The sequence below is a fragment of the Pongo abelii genome, chromosome 7 (genome assembly GCF_028885655.2).
Source record: "Pongo abelii isolate AG06213 chromosome 7, NHGRI_mPonAbe1-v2.0_pri, whole genome shotgun sequence".
Lineage (NCBI taxonomy): Eukaryota > Metazoa > Chordata > Mammalia > Primates > Hominidae > Pongo > Pongo abelii.
Genome location: NC_071992.2, coordinates 136,774,394 through 136,784,132, shown reverse-complemented (window position 1 = coordinate 136,784,132; position 9,739 = coordinate 136,774,394).

Genomic DNA, 9,739 nt, shown 5'->3' with positions numbered 1-9,739 from the left:
TTTCCAGTGCAGAAGTTTATATTATATTCTAAATATATAATAGGGTGACCTGGACAGTGGTTTTACAATACTCGTAGAAGAGCATGGGAGTACGAAGACAAGTCTTACTATTCTCTTCCATGAAGTGCTGATGGATAAACGGGATGCCACCAGCAACATGTTTGTGTGTTCACTTATTTTTGCTTTTCTGAATTCATTTAAAAATATACGGGATTGGCCAGGCATGGTGGCTCGTGCCTGTAATCCCAGGACTTTGGGAGGCTGAGGCAGGCAGATCACCTGAGGTCAGGAGTTCGAGATCAGCCTGGCCAACATGACGAAACCCTGTCTCTCCTAAAAATGCAAAAATTAGCCGGGCCTGGTGGCAGGTGCCTGTAATCCCAGCTACTCAGGAGGCTGAGGCAGGAGAATTGCTTGAACCCAGGAAGTGGAGGTTGCAGTGAGCCAAGATCATACCATTGCACTCCAGCCTGGGTGACAAGAGCAAGACTCCATCTCAAAAAAAAAAAAAAAAAAGTTGCTTTTTTTTTTTTCCCATTGCAGCAAAGTTTAACAGATCCCTAGAATATTAATATTGTCCCCAAATTATTAAGTTGAATATAGTTTCAGGATGGGTCTTCACCTAGGGCTTAGGGCTCCCATTTTTACTAAGTTTTCATGGGATTTGATACATACACCAAGCTCCAAATACACAAATTCTCTGTTGTACTAGAATTTGGTTTGTTTAAATTGCTTGTAATAAATGTCATGGACTGGGGTTTCAAAATCTTTTTACTAGTTGAAACTTTAGTAATATTAAGATTAAATTTAGAACTATAGAATCACAATTTTGAAGAGCTCTTAGAGGCTAGCAACCATATTTTAGCCCAAAGTTTATTATTTCTTTCTTTTTTTTTTTTTTTTTGAAGGAATGAAGGGTTTTATTGACAACGAAAGTACACTCCACAGTGTGGGCCTGAGCATAGGGGGTCAAAGGCCCTGTTACAGAGTTTTTATGAGTTTAAATACCCTCTACTTGGGGTATGCCCTGTGTAAATGAAGAGGATGAAGTAAAGTTACAAAGTCATTTACTCCGTGTACGCCCTCTGGAGAGGCTATTTCCTGTTATAGCTGAAGTGTGAATCAGCCTTATGTTCCCTGACTCCAGACTCTATTTTCTTGCCTCATCTCTCCACTTAGAGATGTGATCCTCATAAATCTTTATGGGAGGCAGAGGGACCGATGTTTTTTTCTCCTGTAACTGCTTCAAGCTGACTTGAGGCGTAGTCTCTATCTTTTGGGGATCACGGAACCCTCACGCTGCTCTGTCTAGTGGAGGCAGGGTAGTTTCTTGATGGCCAGGGGTGATGTCTTCACCTGGAACTGGCTGGAGCCTTTGTGGCATGATCACCTGAAGCTTGATGGTCTCTTAGGGGTTCCAATGGGTGCACAGTTCCAAAAGTGTGGCAGGACCCTTCTCAGTTGAAAGACCATGAACCCAAAGTTCAAGGTCCCGAAGTTTTGTTGTAGTGTGGGTGGCAAGGACAGTCTTTCTCTGATGTTTCCAGAAGATTCGAACTGTAAAAAGCTTTCTTTTTTTTTTTTTTTTTTTTGAGACGTAGTCTCACTTTGTCACCCAGGCTAGAGTGCAGTGGCATGATCTCAGCTCACTGCAACCTCCACCTCCCAGGTTCAAGGGATTCTCCTGCCTCAGCCTCCCAAGTAGCTGGGATTACAGGCGCCCGCCACCAGGCCTGGCTAATTTTTGTAATTGTTAGTAGAGACAAGATTTCACCATGTTGGGCAGGCTGGTCTCGAACTCCTGACCTCAGGTGATCCACCTGCCTCTGCCTCCCAAAGGCTGGGATTACAGGTGTGAGCCACTGCGCCCAGCCGTAAAAAGCTTTCTTTACCCTATTATTTCAACAGTACTAACTTAGGGTATATGATTTGCTAGTAATATAGCAACATTGTATATACATTAAAAATGAATATAAACCAATTAAAACTTTTTGAATATAAACCAATTAAAACTTTTTAAAATTTGTACCACTTAAAGTCATCCCACAAATACACCATGGCCCAGGTACTACATCTTTGGAAACACTGACCTTGTATAATATTCTATGAAACTCAGGAATCTCTTCCTGAACATCCCTTGAAATTATTCATCCAGCCTGAAATTGAAAATTTCCAGATATGAGAGGGAATTACCTCATCTCCCCAGGCAGGTCATTCCATTGCTGAATGGGTAGAGATGTTTGAAATTTCTTACATTGTTAGAGCCTAAACTTCTGGCTGGATGTGGTGGCTCACGCCTATAATCCCAATGCTTTGGGAGGCTAAGGTCAGAGGATCACTTGAGGCCAGGAGTTCAAGAGTTCGAGACCAGCCTGGATAAAATGGCAAGACTCCATCTTTAAAACAAAACAAAACAAAACAAATTTCTGTCTGCCTAACTTTCAGTCATGACCCTGGTTCTACCCTAGAAAATAATGGAAGTCCAATTTCCTCTCCACGTGAATATCCTATATAAAAAGACAAGTCAAGGCTGGAAGCTACTAATGTAAAATGATCTGAAAATGGCTTTCAATAGGGCATTTAAAGTTCTTCATTTTCATCTTTAAAGAACTACAGTTACCAAGATTAAAACCTTCTACAATACTTAGTAGTGAGATATCTGGCAATAATTGAGAGAGCAATTTGGCAATATCCATACAAATTTAAAAATAGATGTACCTTTTGACTTGTGGGAATTTATTCTAGAGATATAACTGTATGAGTGCACAAAGGCTAATGTCTAAAGATCATCTCTGCAGCGTTGCTTGCAACAAGACCATTGAAAAAGTCAGTGTGACCATAGCTAGCTAAATAAATCCTGGTACAGAGGTATGCTTGAATATTCTGCAACTGTTACAAAGAATGGTCGATCTTTAATTGCTAATATGGACAAAATCTCTAAGTGCTAGCTCTGTGAGGTGCATATCTCCTGTTTTTTGTTTGTTTGTTTTAAATGGTTCTCCAGAAGAGTCAAACTACACCCTCCACACACCCCATGGGGGCATTTTGGAAATCTGTGGTAATGCTGTTTGGTTGTCACAATAATTGGGGGAAGGGGGAACATTATTGGCATTTAATGAACAAGACCCAGAGTTGGTAGATATAATGCTGATGACAGCCCTACATCCAATGGAACCATTTCCCACACAATTTTTGAGTGTCCTGGGTTATTTGTGTTGGTGAAAAACCTGTTTGATAATCCGAGTCTAGACCTTGACTACCTTTTATATATGAAAACATTTTGACAGATTCAATATATTCTGACTTTTCTAGATATGCAACTACCATGTATATGAAAGATTGTGTTTCGTTTTGCTCAGGGCATTATCAAAAGGTATTAACATTTTACAAAAACAAGTCTGTGTGGTGCTTGAGTTACAAACAACTGACTCAGTACCACTTCAGTCATGGCTAATTGGTGTAAAAGTCAAACATTTGACTACTTCATTTTGTCTTTTAGTGTAGTCATACTCCAGCATCTCCATATTGAAATGCATACTGTTTTATTATAATTACTTTGCTTTTCCAAAAATTTTACCTTATGGTTAAGAGATAGCAATTTTTAAGAGCCTGAGTATGTATAGGTTAGATTACTGTATAGGACACATCCTATGTATATCCTCAGATTCCTTCAGTGCCATCATGGCATCTCCTAAACTTCCAGCTGTTTACCCAACCTTAGGCACCACCATAGCTGGATCTGCTTGACCTAAGTGTTTAGCCACTTAGAGCCAACCAATTGCTTGCCTGGAAATGTTGCCTCCCCTCCCATCTCCATTTGGTGGCTGCCAGGCAGCCAGGCAGAGGAGACACATACTTCAATTTCTGAGTTCTATCATCAGTTCCAGACTTGGATGGGCAGCACACTGCAGGGCACAGGAGCTGGATTCCAGAGCAGCTGCTGGGTAATAACCTGAGCAAGGCAGAACTATAGAGGATTTAAATCTTTGTGGGGCCAAACAGGAGTCAGTAACAAGGAGGAGCCGAGCAGATAAATAATCCTCTTCTTCCTCTTTTTTATTTTGAGACCATAGTCTCACTCTGTCACCCAGGCTGGAGTGCAGTGGTGCAATCGCAGCTCACTGCACCCTTCCACTTCTTGGGTTCAAGCTATTCTCCTGCTCAGCCTCCCAAGTAGCTGGGATTACAGGCACACGCCACCACCCCCCGCCCCCAATTTTTTTGTGTGTGGTTTTTTAATAGACACGGGGTTTCACCATGTTGGCCAGGCTGGTCTCAAACTCCTGACCTCAAGTGATCTGCCTCCCTCGGCCTCCCAAAGTGATGGGATTACAGGCGCGAGCCACCACACCTGGCCTCTTCTTCCTCTTTTTATGTACTTATGTGAGGCATGGTCTCTCCGTACACCCTCTATCCTGAGAGACATCCCATGTGATTGAGAAGATGCCTACTTAGTGGTTGGCTGTGTCTCTCTGGGCCTCATGAAGCACTAATGTCACCTTGCCTTGTTTTCCTGGCCTTCCCTGCCTTTTCCCCCCCTTTTTTCATCATCCCCATGTCTCCCAAATAAAGCATTAGCACAAATCCTTGCCTCAGATTTTGTTTTCTAGGAAACTTGGCCTAAGACCGTTACTTATGAATTCCACCTTGTGACAGCAAAGGAGACATTAAAAGTACTGCTTATTGAAGGGGTATTTGGGCCTGATAAGTTGAGAAACAATGGACACATATAATATGCTTGTACATGTATTAAAATGTCTGGAAGGATACATTTAAAAAATGTAAAAAGGCCTCTTACTATCAGTTACTGCTGAGAAATGGGACTAGGGATGATGGGTATGACCTTAATACCCTTCTAGATCACATGAACTGCTTAAATGTGCATTTCAAAATTCCCTTTTAAAAAAGGTTCTTTTTTTATGGCTAATGTTCTGATATGGTGAATAATATATTTAGCCTGTCTATAAAATCCTGAATAATAGAACTATTTGAATGTGTGACCAGAAATCAATTATCATGTCACCTAGAGTCTTCTAAATTACACTAAATTTGATTTCACTGGGGGAAGCAAGTCTAATACCTCATTAAAATGACTAAACCATGTCCAAGGAGAGTATGGAATCATATTTGAATGATGACAGAAAAGCCGCAGGAACCTCTCTTTTGGCCTTTTATTCTCTATTGTTTTTTTCCTTGTACATAAATGAGGCTTTTTCTTGGAAGAGTGTAAGAATCCATAGAGGGAACATTGCTCAGACAGTGTCACAGCAAGAAGAGCTGGGCAGAGGTGGGAGATGGCGAAAAATAAGAAAGCCCTATGGGGACAAGAGGCAGGATAGGAAACTGACACACAATCAGACCATCCATTGCCTGTTGGCAGCGCGGTCAGGAAAAGGCATCCCGTAGACAAAGCCCCTCCCGCTGACTCTGATCTCAGAGGTGGAGACACTCCTGCTCTCATGCTTGGCCTCATGGCTGTGATTCTGCCTTGGCTTGGACCAGGGCCTGGGAATGTTGAAAGAAAATGTTGTTCTTCTCAAGAAACAAAGCCAGTGATATTTTCAGCAACTTTCCTGTATAATTCTTTGGATGAATAAAGCCTATTTACTCCCAAGAACTCAAAGGCAGTTCCAGGAAACACTAAGAATAATGCTTCATTAATGAATTGTAGCTCCCCTGCTTCCTAACTCTCAGCCGCACAAGAGAGTAAGGAACTTCTTCGTCTGCAAGTTTTCTGGGTCTCATGAAAAAGGGAAACGCAGTCCAAAAAGTAAGCAATTTCATTTATCTTCAACTGTGGCCTTCAAACTAAGGCTTTAAAAAATGAAGTTTTGGAAACTTTCTTTCTTGCACTTGGCCTCTCAATGAATTTTTGGATGTGAGTGGAAGCTAATGTTTATGTACAACAAGCTACCTCACAATCTAGTGGCTTAGAACACTGCAACATATTATTTCTCATTATTCTGAGGGTTGGCTGGGCAGCTCTTTACTGGTTTTGCCTGGGCTCACTCATGTGGCCGTATTGGTCTGGAGCATGCGCTAGGCTGGAAGATCCCAGATGCCTCACTCACATGCCTGGCAGCTGGTGTGGCTGTCAGTGAACCTCTGTTCTCTTCCATATGGCCTCTCACCTTCTAATAGGCTAGACCAGTTCTCTTGTGTGGCTCCGTTATATGCAGGACAAGGTTCTACAAGAGCAAAAGAGAAGCTATAAGGTCCTCAAGGCCTAGGTTCCAGCTCACAGCATGTCATTTATGCCACATTCTACGGGTCAAAGAAAGTCACATTGCCAGCTCAGATGCAAAGACTAGGGGAACAGATTCCATCTCTTGATGGGAGGAGCTCAAAGCTTTGTGGCTATATTTGACCATATTCTACCCTCTGGACACAATTATTTTCATTTGTTCCACATGAAAAATAATTAATACAGCCTGAAGTCCAATATTTCATGATCATCGGGTAGGGATAACTCTCTTAGGGTGTGGCTTCTTAAAATCTACAATCTTGTGACCTACAAAAACCAAGCTAACTGCTTTCCATACATCCGAAATACAATGATGCGGCAGAGACAGGATAACTGCAAGAGATGGGACTAGTCACTAGTTCACAGTAATTGTGAAATCCAGCTAGGAAGGGACGACTTTATTCGAGATCTTCTGTATGTGGTTTTGCTTAAAGTTGCAGTTTCCAAGAACCTATCGATGACTTGAGGACTTACTGTAGTCCAAGGATGCAACTGATGAGTTTTCTTATCCTGCTTCCTGTCCATTGAAATTTGGAGGCCTCTTTTCAGTTTGATACAAATTTCTTACCATTTTACGAGATTTCTGGTGCCAAGAAAAGTCAATGGGGAAAGAATAGTCTTTTCACTAAATAGTGCTGGAACAACAGGGTATCTATATGCAAAGGAATGAAGCTGTATCCCTTCACAAAATTAAGTCTATACAAAAATTAAGTCAAAATGGGTCATAGACCTAAATTCAGGAACTAAATAATAAAGTAAAAAACTCACAGAATGGGAGTAAATATTTGCAAATCGTGTATCTGATTGGAAACTAGAATCCAGAATATATAAAGAAGTCTTACAATTCAACAAAAGACAAATAACCCAATTAAAAAATGGTCAAAAGATCTGAGTGAACATTTCTTCAAATAAGATATGTAAGTGGCCAGAAAACACATGAAAAGATGCTTAACATCATTAGTTATCAAGTAAATGCAAATCAAAACCACAGTGAGATACTACTTCATATCATTCTCTTGTGAAAAAAGACAAATAACGAGTGTTGGCAAGATGTGGAGAAACCAGAACCCTCATCCATTGCTGGTGGGAATGTCAAGTGGTATAGCTACTTTGGAAAACAGCCTGTCATTTTCTCAAAAACTTAACCACGGAGTCACCATATATCCCAGCAATTCCACTCTTAGGCGTATAAACCCAAGATAACAGAAAATATTTGCCCATGTGCAAACTTGTACACAAATATCCATAGCAACATTATTAATAATACCAAAAAAGGAATCAACCCAAATGCCCATCAACTGATAAACGGATAAACAAAATGTAGCAGATTCGTACATTATTCAGCTATAAAAAGGGATGAAGAACTGATACATGTTACAACATGAACTTTGAAAACCTTATGCTAAGGGAAAGAAGCCAGACACAAAAGGCCATATATTGTATATATCGTGTGAGTCAATTTATATGAAATATCCTATAATAGGCAAATCCATAGGGACAGAAAGCAGATTAATGACCAATGTCCTCACCACACACACACACACACACACACACACACACACACACACACCAATGTGTGATGTGGTAATCATCAGATTGTGGTAATTGTTTCACAATGTATATGTATATCAAATCATCATGTTGTACACCTTGAATATGTACAATTTTTATTTGTTAATTATACCTCAATAAAGCTGAAGGAAAAAAATGTAGATTAGTGGTTGCTAGGGAATGGGGGAAAGAAAAATAAGAAATACTGCTAACAGATATGGGGTTTCCATTTGGAGTGATGAAATGTTCTGGAATTAGATGTGGGTGATGATTGCACACTTTGTGAATGGACTAAAACCACTGAATTATACACTTTAAAGGACGAATTCTAGTGTATATGATTACATTTCAACTAAAAGAGACTTTGTGGGCTTTCTGTGTATCAAGTTATAGTCTATTGATGAAAGCCATACCCACCATTCTTTTCATGACAGGTCTCTCTTTATTGACAGTGTCGGGTGCTGTGAAACACTAGCCTTTAGATTCTTAAAAGCCCTTTTGTCCAGCTGAGAGGGTCTACTTTTAAATCATTAAGTATTTTAAATGTCTTAATAAAGGATTATATAGCCACACCTCTGGCTTGATTCTTTTTCTGAGGCTATTTCTGACTTAGAAAATTTTTTGCCATTGGGGATACTGAAAGTGGAAAATCATTTTATTTTCCAACCCAGAATATCCTAAGCCCTTCATATCTCCTCTAAATTCTGCCAGAAAACGGAACATTTCTTGAATTTGTTTATCTTTTCCTATACCTTATCATATTCAGCTAAACAAACAAATAAATGGCCAGTGATACTTCCAACATTGTCTGGGAATGTCCTTAATTAGATCCATGAGTTCACTAGGAAGAATTTCTCTTTTCTGGGTTATTTAGGCAACAGTTTGCTAAATGTACCACCACTATGTAACACATCTGAGCTACTTGGGCCCAGTGACTCCCTGTTTCACAAACAAATGGCCTCAAATGGTTGAGGTGGTTAATGTTTATAATTCCAGCACTTTGGGAGGCTGAGGCAGTAGGATCGCTTGAGGCCAGGAGTTCAAGACCAGCCTAGGCAACATATCAAGACCATATCTCTACAAAAAAAAAAAAAAAAAAAAAAAAAATCCAGGCAAGGCAGTGCTTGCCTATAATCCCAGCTACTCAGGAAGCTACTTGGGATTGTTTGAGCTAGGGAGGTCAAGGCTGCAGTGAGCTGTGATCCTGCCACTGCACTCCAGCCTAGGCAACAGAGCAAGACCCTCTTCCACCCCCACCCACGAATAAAAAGAGATTTCCAAATGCATCATATAGTCACCAAGACATGGTAAAGTCTGTTTCAAAATTGTATTCATTCTACTTGGTGTTTAGAGGCATCTTATTATGGTTTTAATTTGCATTCCTTTGATGACTGATGATGTTGAGCATCTTTTCATGTGCTTATTGCCATTCCTATATCCTATTTCGTGAAATGTTTTTTTCAAATATTTTGCCCATTTAAAAAAATTTGGGTTATGTCTTATCATTAAGCTGTTAAGAGTGCCTCACATATTCTAGATAAAAGTCCTTTGTCAGATATATGCATTGCAAATAATTTCTCCCAGTCTGTGGGTTACATTTTCACTCTCCTAGTGGTGCCTTTCCAAGAGCAGCTTTTAGATTTTGAAGTAAAATTTTTTTTTTAAATTTTATGGTTTGTACTTTTTGTGTCCTTTCTAAGAAATCCTTGTTTTATTCCAAGAGTGATGAAGATTTTTCTGTGTTTTCCTCTATAGGTTTTATGGTTTTGGATTTTAAATATAAAATAATGAACCATATCACATTAATAGTTGCAAATGGTAGGAGGTTATGGTTGAAGGTAACTTATTTTTCCATATGGATGGATATCCCCTTATTCAAGTTCAATTTTTTAAAAGACCTTTTTTTCTTCAATGAAAAGTTTGATATATAGGTATACCTATAAG